Source organism: Gopherus flavomarginatus, chromosome 7 (genome assembly GCF_025201925.1).
Source record: "Gopherus flavomarginatus isolate rGopFla2 chromosome 7, rGopFla2.mat.asm, whole genome shotgun sequence".
NCBI classification, from domain to species: Eukaryota; Metazoa; Chordata; order Testudines; family Testudinidae; genus Gopherus; species Gopherus flavomarginatus.
In genome coordinates, this window is record NC_066623.1 from 22,991,228 (window position 1) to 23,011,618 (window position 20,391).

The 20,391-nt window shown below is 43.9% G+C and overlaps 1 long non-coding RNA gene across 1 annotated transcript; it reads right to left on the reverse strand.

Moving 5' to 3' along the window:
• Positions 1-1,675: 1,675 nt before the first annotated feature.
• LOC127055696 (uncharacterized) lies at positions 1,676-20,046 on the reverse strand. Its single transcript, XR_007775571.1, has 3 exons — positions 19,963-20,046; positions 19,782-19,834; positions 1,676-2,076 (listed from the first exon to the last, which is right to left on the reverse strand). It is a non-coding gene; the product is annotated as an uncharacterized LOC127055696 (long non-coding RNA).
• Positions 20,047-20,391: the final 345 nt, after the last annotated feature.

Here is a 20,391-nt window from a genome sequence, read left to right on the forward strand (position 1 = left end):
AAACGCTACATTTTGTTTTAGGCAAATCAGACTCCCTCCCTATTCTGGAGGAACTTGTAGCATTCAGCATCCAGACAGTCTGGACGAGTGGCATTCTTTGTTAATTCACAGACAGGCTTCTTCCTCCTCACCCTCCCCATTTCTCACCAACATGTCTCGAACTTGAGGTAGTTCCCTCTCTAGTCCATTCAACGCTGAGCCTCTCCACTAGCTCTGGCAACAACCCAACAAGAAGCATAAATTAGGGGTCAAACTGAGGCTGTGGTGGTGCACCCTGTTGCACTCCTACTGAGAACTTCTTGGCACAGTACTGAGAGTGGTTTTCCTCTGTCTGCACCAGCGGTTAAACCACTGTCGGCACTCGTGACCGCTTGTTGATAAAGGGTACGCCGAGTGACAGTGTAGACAAGGTTTCTGACAACGGAAGCAGAAAAGCAGTTATAGCACAGCAGAGGATACTGGAAATTCCCCCTGTGGCTGCAGAACATAGTGCTCTGTGCAATGAACTGTCACTCAGAGAGACTGTATTGGCTTCCTATCATATCTGCAGAAACTGTAACAGCAAATGAGGTAACTTAAGTACAATGTCTTCTTGTGGGAAGAAAGGGGAATAGCCGCCTCCTGTGATGTCTGTCAAGTTAGGGATGGACAAAAAAAGTCCCCATTTAGTGTTCACATCATCCTGCAAATTACCACAGCTGCAGTTATGTTATCCATAGCGGTAATTCTGTTGGGGCAGAAGAAGTGAGCATGCTCAGTACAAATGCGTACTGATGTGTGAATGTGATAAGCCTGTTGGAGAAGGGCTTGTGTTTCCTTTGAGTTTGTATAGCACTCGGCACTTTGGGGACTACTAGAAACCAATTGTCATCTTCATAAATGATGACAGAGTTTTATTTAGAAAGATTTCAGTATGATTAGATTGCTCTGCTGCAATGAAACTTCACAGTCAAACAGGATCTTTGAAATGAAACTTGTGTGGGGAGCATCCTACTCATTGAGAGATGCAGAAACAAGCTGACATCTTGAGGCTCACCCATGTGAGTGGTTTGCACAATATGAGCAAATAGTGATGGTGATGATCAGGGGGACCTGGATATTTGTTCAAACTCAAAAGCAAATGTTAATCTGAGCATGTCTGGGATCCAGTTGCTTTCTATAAACATTCAAGAGCCCAAGTTGTAAGCTCTAACAAAAGTGAATTTCAAACTGTATATCCCGTTGTAAAAATCTCCACTGAGAATTCCTGCTGTGCTGATTAGTTACAGAACTAATACAAAATTATTTGTGAAAGGAGAATAACACTACCTAACATACAATATGAAATTTACAGTGTGTTGGTTAGCTATACAAATCTGATGGAGTTGTTTCTGTAAGATTGAAGGCTTTATATAACTAACCAAAACAGTATGATGTTTGAATTGCACATTCAGTTGTAACATTGACAATTATGAATCAGATAACAGAAACAATATCACAACTCACACAATTAACAAATACAGTGTGATTTGCAAATTCTGAGCGTTTATCATTCAAAATTTATGAACCATTAGAAGACTGAGCATCAGTCAAGAATAAATTAAATGAATCGTTTTGAATAACAAATACAGTTGAGAATATCATGGAGCATATGAAACAATAACAAATTGAAATTTGACAGATAAATTATTCTTGTTGAATTATCTGCTTGGGCATTAGCTAGAGTATGGCCATATGAAAAGATGCAAAATCACTAATGCTGGTGGACATATTATTAAGATTCTTGGAAAAGAGCAAGAGACATTAATTATTCAGAACCTAAATTCTTTACTGTACAACTTTTTTTTTTTTTTTTTTTGCGATTGTATTGGCTGGTCCACTGCAACTGACCCACAACCTTTCAGTACAATGGGGAAAAGAAGCAGCTTGAATGTTAAAATAGTCTTATTCCTTTGGAATCTTGGATACAGGTCAAAATTACCCCTCCATTCTATCCCTTTAATGAGATGGAAGTTCAGTTCTGATATGCTGTTCGACTTTCAAGTTCATGATGTTTAAGATCATAATCTTTCTGCTTCTCCTGTTCGTCACCTAATCCTAAAAGAAATCAGGATAGGAAAAAGGCAACATTATATTATTATTACAAAACTATTTTCATATATATCTTCTTGTCTTTCCATGCCTATTGTTGAAAATTATTATTTGTTCTTGATCCTGGCAAGATAGACCTGTTTCTCAAATTTACATCACTCAAGGATGTATAATTCGATCTTTCTACTGCAAAACTTTAGACATAACTGTTGTTCCAGAGAAAGTTATTAAGAACAAGATACAGCACATCCTGGAAGTTAGGAGGCTAAGGGCTGAAGTGTGGGCCAGTTAAAACAGGGCCGGATTTCCAGTTAGGCACAGTAGGCACGTACCTACGGGTGTCAGCATTCTAGGGGTGCCTTACATCTCTAAAACGGTGTGCAACATGAAGGTCAGCTGAAGGAAGGGGACGACGCTGATGATGCTGTACCTCGGAGCACATATGGTGTAAATATGGCCCTGGATAAAAGGTGTCACATGGAAATCTTAGGTCAGTTTGTTTCTTTAAATTATGATGCCTTAGTCACAAGGGCAACATAGCCACTAGAGGGAGATATAAGACAAGGAGAGGGAGAAATTCTGTTGGCCCTGCAAACTCAGCAGCTACAGCCTCTTCCCATGACATGAGAAAAATCTCAAATTTTAGTGCCAATGTTTATTTGAACAGGGCAAATGGAGTCACATCTTACATTATAGTTGTGCGTTCCAGTTTCCCACGGGTTCTAATGCTAAGTGTATAACAAATTCTAAAACCACCTTTATTTTACTCTTTAAGCCGGCACTGAGATATCGCTTGGCTATTCTTTAGTTCAATGCATCAGACACTGTTTAAACTAAATGATCTTAAAAGAAAATCTGTGATGTTGGTCTAATAAGAAGAGCTTGGACTTGAAAAGAATAGGAAATCTCTTGTGGGCTTATGTGTATTCAAATGTAAATGAAAAGAGTGAATATTTTTTAACACTTCTTCATCACAGTGTAGGTGTATGTTAAAATTATTTATTATTTGTAGTGTGGTAGCACCTAGAGACTCCAATCATGAATCAAGGGCCTATTGCTAGGCACTATACCAACATAACAAAAAAGAAAATCTTGTATGTGTATCCACATGCTGATTTGTTAAACAGACACAGTTTTTAAAAGGTAATGTTTGGCGAAGTTTCTAACAGCCCTTCAAGATGAACAAGCCCCATAGACAATTCCTTATAATTTACTTTTAACAGGCCCAAGTCATGCATGCAAAAAACCCCACTGAAGACAATGGGATTTGTACATCCATTTTTCTGGGTGAAATTTGGCCCTATGTTTGTGAAAAGGGAGGTTTTAATAAAAGTCATGAGAGTTAGAGATGGAAAAGAGCACCCTTTAGGGCAGGGGTCAGCAACTTTTCAGAAGTGATGTGCCAAGTTCACTGTAATTTAAGGTTTTGCTTGCCAATAATACATCTTAACGTTTGTAGAAGGTCTCTCTCTATGTCTATATTATATAAGTAAACTATTGTTGTATTTAAAGTAAATAAAGTTTTTAAAATATTTAAGAAGTTTCATTTAAAATAAAATTAAAATGCAGATCTTATCAATTTAGTGTGATCCTTGTCTGGGGTTCCAGCCACTAGCCCCGCTCAGCCCGCTGCTGGTCTGGGGTCCAGCTGCTGGCCCTGCTCAGCCCACTGCCAAACTGGAGTTCCATTCACTCAGCTGGCAGCTGGCTGAGTGGGGCCAGCGGAGGGCTGAGTAGCCCAGTCTGCTGCCAGTCTGGGGTGCCAGCAGCACTCAGCCTGCTGCCGGTCTGGGGTTCTGGCTGCCGGCCCCTTGCCAGTTGGGGTCCCAGCCACCGGCCCCATTCAGACTCCTGCCAGCCTGGGTGAGCAGAACCCCAGGCTGGCAGGAGCTGGCGGACGGAACCCCAGACCGGCAGTGGGCTGAGAGGTGCCAGCGACCAGTACCTGAGACCAGCAGCAGACTGAGACGCTCAGCCCGCTGCCGGTCTAAGGTCCCAGCTACGGGTCCTGCTCAGCTTGCTGCCAGCTGAGTGAATGGAACCCCAGACCGGCAGTGGGCTGAGCAGGGCCAGTAGCTGGACCCCAGACTGGCAGAGGGCTGAGCAGGGCTGGTGGCTGGAACCCCAGACAGGGATCCGAGGCCCTGCTCAGCCCATTGCCGGCCTGCGGTTCTGTCTGCAAGCTCCTGCCAGCCGGGATCCCAGCCACCAGCCCCGGTCAGCCCGCTACCAGCCTGGGGTTCTGCTCACCCAGGCTGGCAGGAGGCTGAGCGGGGCTGGCAGCCAGAACCCCAGACTGGCAGCAGGCTGAGTGCTGCTGGCACCCTATTGAGTGTTGCCGGCACCCCAGACTGGCAGCAGACTGAGCCACTCAGCCTGCCACCGGCCCCACTCAGCCTGCCGCCGGCTGAGTGAATGGAACCCCAGGCTGGCAGTGGGCTGAGCTGCTCAGCCTGCCGCCACTCTGGGGTTCCGGCCGCCAGCTCCAGCCAGCCGGGGTCTCAGCCACGGGCTTGCTCATTCCACTGCCAGCCTGGGGTTCCCTGGAGGTCCGAGGCCAGCAGCGGGCACTGAGAGGGGCCAGCAGCCAGAACCCCGGCTGGCAATGGGGCAGCAGCCGGAACCCCAGAGCGTGCTGTAGGTTGCTGACCCCTGCTTTAGGACCTAATCAAATGTTCATTGAAGCTAGGAGGAGCCTTTCCATTGATTTCAAAAGGTAATTCATTAGGCCTTAATTCTTTCTACCTATACCCCAATGCCACAGCAGGACTGTCTGTTTTACAGTCTCAAGTACCTTGTCCAGTTCACTTACAAATGACTCAAGCACTGGGATTTTTACTAGTTCCCCCGGGACAGATATTTTCTCACTAACTCATATACAGGAAATATTTTTTGAATGAATTACAACTCTTATATTCTCAGTGCTCTATATGGAAACCATCACTAAGTAATCTTTGCATTTTACTGTAGATCTGGAAATATTTGGTGTGAATTAATTTGTACATTTGCTGATTTGCACCTAGTATGCAAAGCAGGGATTAAAATTCCCATCAGCAGCTTCCCCACTGCATTTCCTTTTCCCCTGGCTGGATAAGCAAAATGGTCCTAAACCAGGAAGCGGCCAGGTTCTGTTGGGGTGTGGGAACTGCATGGCAGCAGGGAGCTGGAGAGAAGCCCCAGGAACTGTGGACAGAGCCACATGTGGAACAGGCTGGGACATACAGTTGGGTGCAGATCTGTGTGGAACTTATCGGGGAGCAGTGGTGACTGGGTAGAGATCCATCACAGAGGGGACCCACTGAGAGACACTATCTGAGCTTGATCTGAAAGCCCACAAGCTCCTGTTTGCTGGAACCGAGACTGGACTGGCAAGGGCACCCCAGGCACTAGGCTTGAAGAGTCCTAACTCTCAGTTGGACTGCCCCCCAAAAGCCCAAACAAGAACCACTATCACTCAGTGTGAACTGGAACTGTTTAAGCCTCTGTACCTAGGGCATCTGCAACCTTCCCCTTTCCTGACAGGACTAATAAAACATCTTTGCACTTAGTCCATGCATCTGAATGGTTACTGGGAAACACAAGGTCTAGCTCCTGAAGCACCTACAATGCTTGCCTCCGTACACCTGGCATGTTATTGGCATCCTACAGTTTGGGTGTACTGGGGAGGCTCAACAATTACCCTAGTCAATGTAAATTTATTTATGGAGGTTTCTTCTATCAACAGGCCAAGAGCAGCATTCAGTGGCAGGAGCCCACTAGGTGTGAATGTGAGTACTGTAAGTGACCAGCCTCTCTTGGGTTTACACAGGCACTAAAAGACAAAGTTTCATACTATGTGGAGATAATATAAGGCAACAGGAAAAGATAATCTGTGCTTGCAATTAGAGATTATTAAGATGCAGGGAAGATCTTTCCTGTCTTTGCACCTTATTGCTCTTTTCTGAAAGAGCGTAACTCAAGAAACACATGTGATGTGTAACTCCAAATGTAGGTACAGATTCTTGTCTAAGGGCAAGGAGCTCATTGTGAAACTAAGGAGTTGGGGCTAACTGCTCTAAGGCTGCTCTATATTACACTGGCTGCCAATAACCATGCAAGGTTACTTGATACTGGAGCAAAGGGTAGCCCTAGTTAGTCCCTCTGTCAACTAACTCTATACTATTGGAAGATCTCTATGCATTGGAGTGATTCAACTGTGGCCAGCTATGCTTGCTCTAGGGTTGCTTTGCACAGGCAGGAGTATGGAAAACATCTGCAATGGCAGCCCAGGGTCTGGCCCTCAAACTCCAAAAGGTCTGCTCTTTATCACCATTCATCTTACACCTATTCTCTTTGGCGTGTGATTTGATGATAACCCACATTACGAGCCAAATACCGCAGTTAGTGGGAGTTTTGCCTGGGTAAGGATGGAGGGTTTAGTCTATAGGACTAATTGCTCTAGATCATGCAGCCCTCACAGGAATGCATTGCTTATTTGTGGTGGTAGGAAGTAACAGCTTTCTTTAAATAAAAAATTGGAATGGCTTGGTATTTTCACAACCTCGGCGATGCACGTAGTGCTCTCTGATTTCAAATTCATACTTGGAAAGGAACAGCCAATTTCTTGTAATCTTCTTTAAACCTTGAACTGTACACACACTGATTTAGTTTTCTATCCAGTAAATCCAAGGAAAATTCTAGTGCTTGGGCCTCTGAGGGAGCTGGTATGTGAAAGGTGTCCAGGATTTGCTTCTGCCTATAACCAGCACCATTTTGTCTAACAGCTGACGGCTTACTGTATCTGTCATAGGGCTTCTTTCAAGCCAGAATACTTTTCTGTATGACTGAGACTCTTCGGCCTCTTTATAAGACCACCCTGGGGAGGAAAGCATTTAAAAATCAACTAAAAAAAGGAGGGGTATGGCAAGGGTGATATAATCTGGAAATGTGGTACAATTGGCAGCCAATGAGTTGTAGCTTTTGTGTGGATGAGCAAGAGGAGAGAGAAGAAAAAGAGAGTATTGTATGAAGGGCTTGCAAAAATTGGTTTTAACCAATGTTAGTTTATACACATATGCAGACATGCCATAAAACAGGCTAGGCATTTCTAAGCCAAAACACCCCAACTAAACAAAAAGCATCACTGAGCTGAGTCTTGTCACCCAAAAGAGTGAGGTTCTCTCTCCCACCCTACCACCAGAACCAGACCCAAGATAATAAGCCATGTAAGGCCTGCTCCAACTTCCGTTAAAATCAATGGGAGTCTTGCCATTGGCTTTAATGGGAATTAGTTTGGGACAATTCAAGCCATTATTTCTTTGGCAAATGTCCTGTCCACTTGATGGGAGCTCTTCCTTTGTAAGGAGAATTGGGTTGCCCCCTTAGTAGCTATATGGTAATGAAAACAATCTTCTTGTTATGGAACCCATCAAAGGAAAACCAAAAATTCAGCCTGTCAATAAATACTTTTACATCAATGTCTTATCACTGTCATGTTACCAAAGGTTGGTTGTTTTCAACATGTTACAGAACTCAAGAAATTGTAAGATAAAAAAATAGCATGAATGTTAAGACTTTTGTGTAACCAATTTTCCATGCGAGAAATGAAAAGCAGACCTTGCTACCTGTCAAAGGCCTGATCTACAGTACGCTGTTAAACCGATTTTAACAGCGTTAAATCGATGTAACACTGCACCCGTCCACACTACACTGCTCTTTATATCGATTTAAAGGGCTCTTTAAATCGATTTCTGTACTCCTACAAAATGAGAGGAGTAACGCTAAAATCGATATTACTATATCGGATTAGGGTTAGTGTGGATGCAAATCGACGTTATTGGCCTCATTATTTTACAGTAGCTACCCACAGTGCACCGCTCCAGAAATCGACGCTAGCCTCGGACCATGGACGCACACCACCGAATTAATGTGCCTAGTGTGGATGCACACAATCGACTTTATAATATCTGTTTTATAAAATCGGTTTAAGCTAATTCAAATTTATCCTGTAGGGTAGACGTAGCCAAGTGTCCACACAAAGGTTAAGATTTCTGCAAAGTCTTCATTATAGCATCACCTTTCAGAGAGGGCTGATATATACAGCCTCTGTTTTATTATTTCTCCTGCTTCTACTCTGCATTATAAGCATTAGGCCAAATTCATTGCTAGAGTAACTCCATCAAAGCCAATGGGGTTAAGCCAGGTATGAATGTGGCCCATAGCTTTATCAGGGAAGCATTCATCTTGAAAGAACTTGTTTCAAAGGGCAGTCTTGGTTGTGCATGATTATCAAGCACAATAAATAGGAACCACTTTTCTTAACCTAGTTCCTGGCCAATGTGCAAAAAAGAAGCCAAGTAGAACTGTTAGCCCTTCCAGGATCTTGCTGCTCTTTCTTCTAAGGAATAAGACCAATGACTATTTGCTGTCCCAGGTAATAGAGACAAATTCAGCAATGTATGTAAGCATATATATAATCTCACTGAAGTCAATGGTACTACTCATTTGCCTAAAGTTATGCATGTGCTTAAGTATCTCGTCAAATCAAGGCCTAGGCAATTAGTAAGTCTCTTTCTTTTGGTTGATTTCTTGTGTCCAAGAAGAAAATCAGGCACATTTTTCTATATGAAATTAAAAGGTACTTAAAAATAACTCTCTTCTAATTTTTTTTCTCATGTAAGTTCATTGAGTCCTTTCACCTGGCAATCTTGGTTGTTTTCTAATTCTTTCAAAGAAATTAATTTGTAAATAATAGATATTTGAAAGGGTTTTGCTTTCATCAATGTAATCATCCATGTCTATGCAGCACCTTTAGATCTTATCAGGACTTGGATCTTTGTAACTGCATGCAAGCTTTTTTTCTTCTCTAAACAAACAGAAAAGAAAAGAAAAATAGCTTAACTTATATGTTTTATTGGACTGTTTATCTCCCTACAACTTCCCTTTTTCAAGCTTTGAACTGATCTATCAGTCAGTCTCATCTTTGTTATGCAAACATTTCACTGTCATTGAATCAGTGGGATTGTTTTCCCTTTAATGTCACAAGTGTAGCACAGACCTGTTGCGAAAGTACCAGTGCTTATGGGGAAACTGTTGGATAAGAAAATTAAATGTTAGATCTGCACTCCTATGGAGCCAGAATTGGAGAACCTTTCTGAATACATGAAATACAAAAGTATAAAGGAGATGAAAGGGTTTAGAGACTCCCACAGGAAAACTGAAAACTGTCAAGACAAACTCATTGTATTTGAAAACCCAACTATTTCCTACCAGACTCAACAGTGTGGCGGACATATTGGTGGAATGGAGCAGTGTGTGACAGCATGAAAGAACCACAGAAACTGTGTCAAATTCTATACTCGGCAGGGCCAATGCAGGCAAAGCTGCCAGACCTGCGGCTGCAGAACAGCCTTAAATCATGAGGGCTGATACTAGCATGATGCTTACTGTATGGGCCCTCTGGTAGAGAAAGAACAGGCAGGGCTTCATATTGACTGAGTCCTTTGGTGATAATAGCTTGAGCCTCCTGGGGAATCGGGATGTCCATCCTTTTAACTACAGCTTTAGAGGGAGCACATCACAGGTTCCAACCTCCTCCTATGTAACAGAAAGTCTCCAGCCACTATCCCTTTAATTTATTTTCACACCACATCCAGACACCGTAGTATATTCCCCCCAAAATCCCCACAGCAAACTTTTCATAGGCTGAAACTGGCTCAGTATATCCAATGTCCAATGAGCACTAGCTCCCTGTGATTCTCTTATCAAACACCTCTAACCCTCCTGCTGGCTTTGGCTCTGTGGTTCCTGGGAAAGAGAGTATTATAGTGTCTACTTTAAATGGATAGATATATAATAAAACTAGACAGAAAATGGGACTACTCAGCTACTTCTCCAACTACTCAAAAATGAGAGACAACAATAAAAGAAATTGAAAAGGGATTTTTTTCCAATGTTCTATACAATAGAATGAGCAGCTATTCAATATCTTGTTATATCCTTATTGTCTAATGTCGTCATGCTTTATTTACTGCACACTATTCAAGCCCTGTACAGAACACGGGTTTATTAATTTCCTTGTGGTCTTTTCTGTGGTGCTCACCACTGTAGTATCTGATTGATTGATGTCTCTGTCTCTCTTGCTCTTTCTCAAATTTCATGAAGCATGAAATTATGATTCTCCCCCTTTGTGTTGGAAGATAACACTAGGTATGTTTAAAATCACAAAATAAAGTTATTTTTATTCGAGGCTGAATCCTCCACTGTTTCAAGCTTGGTGCAGCTGGTGTGGGGGAGGCTAAACTGTATTGGAGCCACCTGATCCTGAGGCTGGGTGGGGGCCAATTCAGCTTTCTGGCACAAGTCAGAAAAACCAGGGAGATGCTGTCACATACAGTGGCTGCAATGGTTCATAGGCACTGTTCGAATATACCAGGATAACCAAAGTGCTTTGTGCTTTGCCTCCACCCCATCCTGCCTCTCATGTGCCTTCTACCCACCCTGTACAATAGAGCAAATGATGCAAAGGAGCAAATGATGCAAAGCAAGCATGGGGGAATTTGCAGTTGCCAGTTAAGATCCCTTGGAACAGAAAGGGAGCTTTGTGGGAACCAAGGATCTGGTCTGTTGTTGTGGGGAGCTGTCCTGCAGCTGGGCATTTGTGGAGGAGTGTTGTTTGTAAGAGTTGAGGAATGGATTTGGGACGAGAAGATTCCCTTTTCTTAATCTCATCAATGATGCCACCTCCTACTGTGCTGCCTCCCTTCTCTATGACCTTCTCCCATCATTTAATGAAGCATTTCACAGCATTCCATGAAATTACCACTGCTCTTTTTCCATGTAAAACAAATAAGATGAAATGGTTAAAATTTGTGCTCTTGATTTTCAAAGTTTACATTGTGTAAATACTTTATAAATAATGAGCAAATATATGGATTGCTGACATTTTACTACAGGAGCAAGTTTTTTAAGTTAAACTCATTCTTATGTGCTTTGCTGAATAGAGAGTGATTTAAGAATATGCTTTAAGTTAAGCATGTGCTTAAGTGCTTTGGTGAATCAGGGCCCTCTGAATGATGGTCAGTTAACATTGCAATGCAAGCTAGCGGATTGCATGGACTCCTAATAAAGTGTTCGCTGGGTAGAGAGGTCTCCTGAGATATTCCTTTTTGAGTATGTCTACACAGCCAGCAGCAATGAGTCTCCCAGCCCAGGTCAACAGACTTGGGCTTGCAGGAATCATGCTAATGCACTAAAAATAAATGTTTAAACATTGCACCTTGGGCTGGACCTTGGGCTGTGAACCCTAAGGAGGGGAGTGGGCTTCAGAGCCCAAGCTGCAACTTCAAAGCACTGTCTTAATCTACAAGAGTCCTGGAAGCCCAAATCTATCGATCTTTCACTGCTATGGGCTGATGTAAACATACCTTTTGAGTCCAGGCAAGCTTTCACATCAGGTCCTTTCATTAGCTTTTCCTAGCAGACAACAGTTCTTTACAGATATTACAAGTGGAAAAGTTCCTCTCCACAATTTGTTTATGGCTGATGAGATACTGATAAGATCTGATTGTAAACGGCCCATTTATTTCAACCCTAAAGATAAACCTTGAGAACCTAGTGTTACAGGAAAGATGTGCTTTATACACCAGGAGTTTAATGTCTGATATTGTAGCCCTACCGCATGTCACTAATCGTGTCAGTTACTGAAACAAATAGTCCCATTGCATGACACACTCTTATCCCTAATATGGTATAGTTTCCAAAGAATAAAAGAGAGAAAAGCACAGAAATTGCTCCCTGTTCTTGCAATACAGAATGAACATTTTAATAGGATCGTATTTTAAACAAAGAAGTATAAACTGCTGCATATCATGTCAAAATTTGCCACTGAGAGCAAAATTTGACAAGGATGTATTTTTGGATACAACTATCCTTCAGCTTGGAAAAGAGGAGACTAAGGGGGGATATGATAGAGGTATATAAAATCATGAGTGATGTGGAGATAGTGGATATGGAAAAGTTATTCACTTATTCCCATAATACAAGAACTAGGGGTCACCAAATGAAATTAATAGGCAGCAGGTTTAAAACAAATTAAAGGAAGTTCTTCTTATTGCTGCGCATAATTAACTTGTGGAACTCCTTACCTGAGGAGGTTGTGAAGGCTAGGACTATAACAGCGTTTAAAAGAGAACTGGATAAATTCATGGTGGTTAAGTCCATAAATGGCTATTAGCCAGGATGGGTAAGGAATGGTGTCCCTAGCCTCTGTTTGTCAAAGGATGGAGATGGATGGCAGGAGAGAGACCACTTGATCATTGCCTGTTAGGTTCACTCCCTCTGGGGCACCTGGCATTGGCTAGTGTTGGTAGACAGATACTGGGCTAGATGGACCTTTGGTCTGACCCGGTACGGCCGTGCTTATGTTCTTATGTTTATGTTCTTATGTCTATCCCCTTGCCATCACATACACCCTCAACCACCTTCCCTGCTCTCCTGCTCTAGGGACACATCCACCTGTATTGCAGTTATTTAGCCCCATAGCCTGCCTTTTCTCTGAAAGTAGTGATGATGACAATCGTGGGATCCTGGGTCACTCGAGGCCCCTTTGCCAGCCAGCCTTTCTCCTACCAGCAGAGGGCTTCTGCCTCTTTGGGGCAGCAGAGAAAGTCTGTCTGATAATAGCCTACATTTTTTCCCTCTCTGCAAGGATCCTGGCTCCCAGGCCCTTAAAGGTATAGTGGCGGGATTTTCTCCCAAGTACCTAGAACTGCTTCCTCTCCCTCCACATCCCATTTAGGTCCTTAGTTTGGACTTTTCAAATCCTTAAAAGGCCATGCCACATGGACTGACTACAAGGCACTACTACCTTTAATGGCCAGACTATTCAGTCGCAGTTTCCTACAAACCCACAGCAACATTTTCTTCAGTTGCCATTCCTTTAACCACAACACAATACCCGATTGCTTAGCTGGGACAAACAAAATTATAAATATTAGTTTCCCTGTAAAACAAAAGGATTCTTATTCATTGGCATCCTGTGAAACTTCAGCATCAGGTAACTGCTAACTGCTCTGGGGTATGAAGTAATTTCCCGCATGGTCAATTTATTTCATACTTGTCCTTTATGGAATTTCTTGCTTCTAGTACTGGCTACTGCCAGAGACAGGATACTGGACTAAATGAAGCCTGCTACAGCTGTTCCTATATTCCTAATTTCTCCTGCGTCTATTTGAAAAGTTATATCACTATATGAAAGCAAAGAGTGGAAGCAGAAGCTTGGGAACATGCCTTTGTTTTCTGCTTTAAATATATTTCCAGATATTGCACAATGACCTTTATAAGATGACCTAATTGGTTCCAAATTCACTTAACACACACCTCTGTGTGTATTGGATGGGAGGACCTGATCCAAGCCCACAACATCAATGGAGAGACTCCTACTAATTTCAGTGAGCTTTGAATCAGCCCCAGTATTCATCTGCTAGATGTCTTGGATTTACATTCTCCATGGCTTTACCTTTGGTTATATATGTCTTTTTGCAGTCTCGTGTAGCAGAAGCCAGATTTTCAAAGATATTTAGGTATCTGCCTAAAGATAGAGAGAGGTGCTTAATAAGATTTTTTTCTGCTGTTAATTACTTTTTAAAATGTTCTTCTTCCATTTAATGCCTTTGAATCATTCCTATCTTCATTGTGTCTTATGCAGTTCAACACCTCTGTCTTATGTCCTTTTTATTCTAGGAGCCCTGGCTCCCTGGGTTTCTCCAGCATTAGAACATAGTTCATAACTAACATCAAAAAGGGATCTGTTCCTTTAAAGCTCTCTCTACATTGATGTTGGCAGTTTAAAGTCAATATTTTCCCAGACTTCTACCTCCAAAACAATAAGTTGTGCATGTTCACATGTAAATGTAGTTTCATCCCTACAGATCTTTGCCATATCACACCCTGTATATTTTAGGACTTCAGTAAGACAACTGCAGTAAATACAATTGTCTAAGATGTGAATTTCCTACAGATTTTCACACTTAAAAAAAATTCTCCCACTGCCTGCAGATGCTCTGTGCTGTATTTCTGCATTTCAGAAACCCCTACTATTCTAGCTTTCTGGAAAACAAACTCTGTTTAATTAGGCAAAAGCTATCATAGCCTTTAGCATAGTAGTCTGGATAAACTCAATACTCAAAAATGGCTGCAGTGGGTAATTTATTTCAAGGACTATTAATCAGGAAAGAGAAAAATAGAGAGATGCACACAATATTTAAGCTAGCTTAACCAGCCATGGAGCTTCACTTCTGCAGAAGATGATCCTTGAATGGCATAGAACTGGTGCAATGCCTCACACATCACTAACCTCCCAGCAGCAGGCATAAAGGATAAAGATGAAAGAGGGCATGGTTGGGTGTGCCTGCACCCCAGCAATCTCCAGCTGCTTTAATAGACCCTTCACATCTGATGAAATTTAGAAGAGTTTATGGGCTGCTTTAAATTATGCAGGGTCACCAGCCCAGCACACAGCCAGCCCAGGGTCATGGGAGTGCAAATGTGGCATTAAGTCCCTCTTCAGAGTTGCATTGTGTGCTCCTCAGCCAAAGCTAAGGAATGAGCCAATCAGGGCCAGATTAAGGCAACAGACACTAATGGTGCCTGCCTAGAGTGCTGGCTCCTGGGTTATATGTTTGCATCAGAACCTCAATATTTGTGTGAACTGCCCCAGTCACTCAATGTTCTGGGGCTCTCTCTTCAAGGACTTATGAGTGGTTGGAAGAGAAAAGTGCAGAAGGCCCAGCACATCCAGCCCAGAAGAGACACCTCAAGTCCTGGGATAAGTACTGGAGGTCCTCCTGCTGACACCCTAACCTCTCTGGGGTTGGTAGAAGCGATACCTGAGGCTGCTCCTCCTGTTTCTTAGAGCGGGGTACTCATTCTGCTGCCCCTAATCTATGAGGGAAAGGCTTCCCACTGCTATGACCACTCCAAAGGGAGGATGAGGCCATGATATTGGGCAGAGCCATGTCATGGTGTGTCGAGGGCTCTATGTTGCCTTAATCCAGCCCTGGAGCCATTATATATCTCTCTTCATTTATTTTGACTGGTATTGTATCAAATCACATGCATTTAACAAAACATATAGGGAGACCAGATGTCCTGATTTTATAGGGAGAGACCTGATATTAGGGGCTTTTTCTTATATAGAGGCTTATTACCCCCACCCCCACCCAATTTTTCATACTTGCTATCTGATCACCCTAAAAACATATGAATGAAATCTTTCAACAGCCGTACTGTCCAGACACCAGTTGTAAGGTTCTTGGGAGGCTATGGGCCTACCCAGGGTGCTCTGCAAGAACGAGGCCCCCACACACTGTGAGTTATTGGCTTTAATGAAGGTAAAGTGACACACCCGCAACTGGGACTCTTGCTGTCATGGAGGTGGGGAACCCAGCGCATCGAAGCTCGGCCTGGTACGGAGTCCAAGGGCGGGACTGGGACCATACAGCTATATATACAGAATACAAACACAACTCATACATAAGCAAATAGGGGCTTTCCACAGTCTGTGTCCACCCCTTGGCCGAAGGCCATGCAAACTGGTCCTAACCAGTTAAGAGTGGGTTATAACTGGCGTGGCGTGTCCTACAGTGACCGGCCGCCGAGAAAGCGAAACTACTCTAGCTAGGCCGTAACACAGTCTTCCATGGTTCCCTACACCAGTACAGCCTGCTTTCTGGCTTCCCTTTCTGAATCCACCGCCCCCTCCATGATGAGTGTGCAGTGCCAGGTATATTATGGATAATCTGGGAAATATTTGCATATGTGTTGGGATGCGGTGAAGTCCTACTGAAGGCAAAATTCCCCAAATATCCTAAAATGGGATTTCTTAGTTTCTTTTAACAATCTCTCCTGAAATTGGGCTGTAATTAATACAATACTTCCATTAAAAAGTCTGTTTTAAGGTTATTACTTCCATTTATAGAACTAGGCCTTAAAATATTGTAATTTATTTGCAATGAGGAGAACTCCCCAAAGTAGTTTTGCTCAAGAAAGCCTACACTGCAGCAAATAGCTGAGAGTGCTGTTGAATGCATAATACTGCACGTGGGTGTTAATTAGGAATTTCTTGACCTTTAGGGAGATTTTCACTTAATAAAAAAAATCTTCAGTAAGAAATTGAAGATCTAGTGAAATAGTCCATATTGGATTGCTATTAAGACTTTCTTCCTCTAATTTGTCTCTCAGTAATCTCAGAGGAGAGCAGCAATCAGACATGCTACCTCATTTTCACATCCCAGCAATTTACTTCCTGAATAACAGCAAATACTGTAACCAGAATGTTTCAGTTCTTCTGTAATCCTCACCAGAATTCCAACAAACCCATGAAAACCTGCAGACTGCTAATCGCCCATTGACTCCATGGGCTTGACTGCACCCATTGGGGCTATAATAGAAAGCTGGAAAGTTAACAGCCACCAGGAAGGGACCAACCAGCTGTTGAGAAATTGCAGCTGCTTTGAGGTTGGCATCCAGCTTTCTGCTTTGTTTGAAAGCAAGAAGTTATTCTCTCCATGGGATCTCCAATCACTGTTCAAAAAACACCGAGACAGTCTGGCGGAAGTGTTTGTGTGTGTGTGTGTGTGTGAGAGAGAGAGAGGGAGAGATCACTGCCCTAGACAGGTGGTCAGGTAAAATGTCTAGGTGCTACAGGGGATGAAATTCACCCCATGCTGAGGGGCCACACAAAGCCTATGCTTCACTGAAGTATCACCCAAAATAAATCTTAAACCTTAATCCCTTGCACTTAATCCCTTGTAAACAAACCAGCCTTGCCTGCCAGGGGCTTTTCCTGAACAAGCAGCAGACCGGCTTTGAGAACCATTGCTTTAGGTTGAACACTTTGCCCTGTTCTACCTTTCCTTGGCTATCCATCTTTGTCACTATTTGTCCACACTTTGTACAAGGCACACTGACCTCTTCTCCTGCAAGATTCTTCCCTGCTTGTTGCTTTATGCTGAAATGTCAAAGAGTAAAGGGTGAAAACAAGAAGTGCTGGTTTTAATCACATATGGCCAAATCCATCCTTGGTGTGTTACCTCACTGAAGTTTTCAGAAGGGGACAGTTCTGTTTCTATGACAAGTGTACCTCTTAAGCCCACCCTGAGGAAGTCACTGTTAACTCTACACTACAGGATTCCAGCTTCATGAAACTGGAATGGATGGACAGGGACTAATTTGATTTAACTGGGGATTAGCCTTGCTTTGAGCAGGGGGTTGGACAAGATGACCTACTCAGGTCCCTTCCAACCCTGATATTCTATGAATTTGACTCCTCTGGATTTGCCCCCAGGCCTGCAGAAACAGCATTGCCATTTAATATAGCCTGAGGATGTATTCATTTATGTTGCTTTCCTTTCCGTGCTGTGGAGCCACAGTCAGGAAGGGCTCTGAGGGTAATTGTGATAGGGTGACCTCTGGAAGCACAGCTGCTAAAAGAGCTATGCTGTCCAGGAGCAGACAGAAGCCAAGGGAACCAAGTGGCAAAGTGAAGGCAAAGAGCTCCCCATACAGATATTCTTTGCTTCCTGGCAGTGCCAGGTTTACAATGGCTCCAGTGGCTCCATGGAGCTGGGCCCATGCTCAGAAGGGGCCACGACTCGCTTCGCTTGTACTGCACCTTGAGATCCTTCTGGCTCCCCTTGCTCACCACTTGCTTCTCTCGGCCTGCCCGCCAGCTGGCCGAGGGCTCCTCTTCGCTCCCTGACCCCACCCCCGGCCCCTCTCAGCCCCCTGGCCGGACCCCAGTGCACCTCCGGCTCTGGGCAGTCTCTGCTTCTCACCACCTGTGGGTCCCTGCCTGTCTCCCCAGAGCTGAGCCACCTGGGACTGGTGCAGAAGCCTGGCCAGTCTCAGCCAGGTGAGGGTGACGGGGGGGGGAGACTGTGGTGGGCTTGGCTGGGGCCCTCCAGGCAAGTGCGTCTTGAGGGAACCCAGCTGGGGCAGGTCCTGGCCTGGCTGATCGTGCCACTCCTGAGGGGATGGAGCCATTCCTGGCCCGGGGACCAGCCCTGGCTGCGCTGCCAGCTCAACCAAGCAGACACAGTTGCCTCTCAGTAGGGCTGGTGAGTGTGGCCAGGAGGCAGAGCTTGGGGGAGTGGGGGGTTGGCAGTATGGGAGTTTTGGGAGTATGGGGGGTGCTGGGCTGTGAAGGGGCAGGGAGGATCTGTGTGTGTTGGGGCACTAGGGAGTGGGGGTTCTGTGTGTGGGGTGGGGGCAGTTGTGGTGGGGCTGCGGGCAGGGGTGGTGTTTTGCAGGGTGCTGTGCATTTGTGGGTGGGTCTGGGGGGGCACTGGGCATAGTGGGCCCAGGAGACCTCTGTCCATAGGGAGTCGGGGGGTGGTGGGGGGAGCAGTGTGGTATGACATGGGCCTGCCCCCGAGGGAAGGGGCATGCTGGCAGCACAGGGCCAGGCAGGCCACTGTGCGTCTGGCAACTGCCAGTTTGTAAATAGCAACCTCGCTTTGGGCGGAGCGGAGTGTCCCCTGCCATGCCAAACCCCATTGCCTTTGGCTGGCCCCTCGCTCTGGAGACTGACCTCCCCACACCATGCTCCACTGCCTCCATGGCAGCCCACAAATATGTTTGGTGCTGGGCCCACAAAAAGTTAATCCAGTCCTGCTTCCCAGAGGTCTTTTGCTATCTGTGTGGGTCTTGAGAGAGCCATGGATTAACAGTTGTAGAATCTCTGGTTTCTTCATGCTCCCCATAGAAACTCTGTGAGCTGAAACTCATTCCTACCAAGAGAATGGAGCCATTTGTTTTTAAAGCTGTTTGGGCTGAGATACCTGCCCATATTTTCTGGAAAGTCTCAGTAATGGGGTGAAAGAATTTGAAAATGCCCTAAGCATTACACCTGGGAATTCCAAAATTCCCAGTTCACTTTCAATTTCAGTAGGATTTGAGTGCTTAACTCCCTTAGGCACCTTTACAATCTTAGACAGCAGTAACATAGAACTGTGTCTTGCTAAAAACTTTAGATCTTTAAACTAAGTGTCTGAACATTTCTGAATTTTTTTTCCTCCTAGAAAAGGTAGGTTGTCTTGTTTTCTTTTCTGTTCTTTGGAATGAAATAAATAACAAAAGGGGCCTAATTCCCTATTCCTCCATTCCTGTCTTGGAGCAAGAAAGGGAGTGAGGGCAAAGGCAGCTTTCAGCCAGCTTTGTGTCTCCCATGTTTTTAGCCTGGCTTCCAGCATAAGTTAGAACGGCCTTACATCTGCTTCAATTTATGCTCTGATAGCAATGAGTCATTAGTGGCCATCTGTTAGCCAAGAACAGCCAAAGTGTGGTGGACTCCAGCCTTGCTCCTAGAATTCCTTGTCCATCAGGGGCTGAGGAGGGGGATTGCAGTCAAGCCATTCTGGTAGCTCTGTGATGGCCAGAAAGTCCTCTTTTGCTGGAGTTTGCCCTGGGGGCAATTTCCACCTAGTTTATGGCCTATTTATGACACTGGAGTGGCTTAAAGGGGCCTGGATGGAACAGTGGATCAGACCCAGTGTTTGTATAACTAATACATTACTTCTAGCTTACCTTTGATAAATAAAGGTTTAAAGAAAGGTAGAAAGCTTTAAAGAAAGGGTGTTTGATTGATGTGTTTTTTGTGTCAATTTTCTCTCAAAAATAAATGATGATCCCATTTCTTAGTGAGTACTTCTAGCCCTAGAGAAGATACTTACCAGTTTTGAATTTTCCATGAGTCAGGTGCTCTCTCTTCAGAAGAATGTTTTCACTGAAAGAAGCAAAGCCAGGAGAAAACTAGATCAATAGCTGTTTCTGTGAGACGGGTGGGACATACAATAGGAAGGAAACCGTCACTTAGAGCTTCCCTTTTCTAGATAACATGAATAAATTCAGCACCATTAGGAAAATCCAGTGGCTTCTCTCCTCAAAGGACAGAACTGCCAAAATGCCTCTTGCTTAGAGAGTTCGTGCTAATGAGGAAATATACTTTTCACCCAGCGCAGATTAGCAAAAGTGAAAGTGGATGAAGAGAGAGAGAGAGCACGAAGCTCAAAGTTGAAGTCTGGTGTCACATGGGCACTTGGAACTGCAGCACCTTCCAGTGTGACACAGAAGTTGCCTTTTTCTTTTCTGTGTGAAAAGCATTTTTTTGCATTGTTTCTTTTTGTCTTTTTTCCCCCTGCATTTTACTTTAGAGCAAACGTGCAAATCAAATTCCATGATGAGTGATTCTTTCTGCAGTCTCTTTCTGTTGATTTAATTTGCTTCTTTTTTAATCAGTCTTGTTTTATGCCAGCCTCAGAGGTAGAAAAAGTATTTATAGTT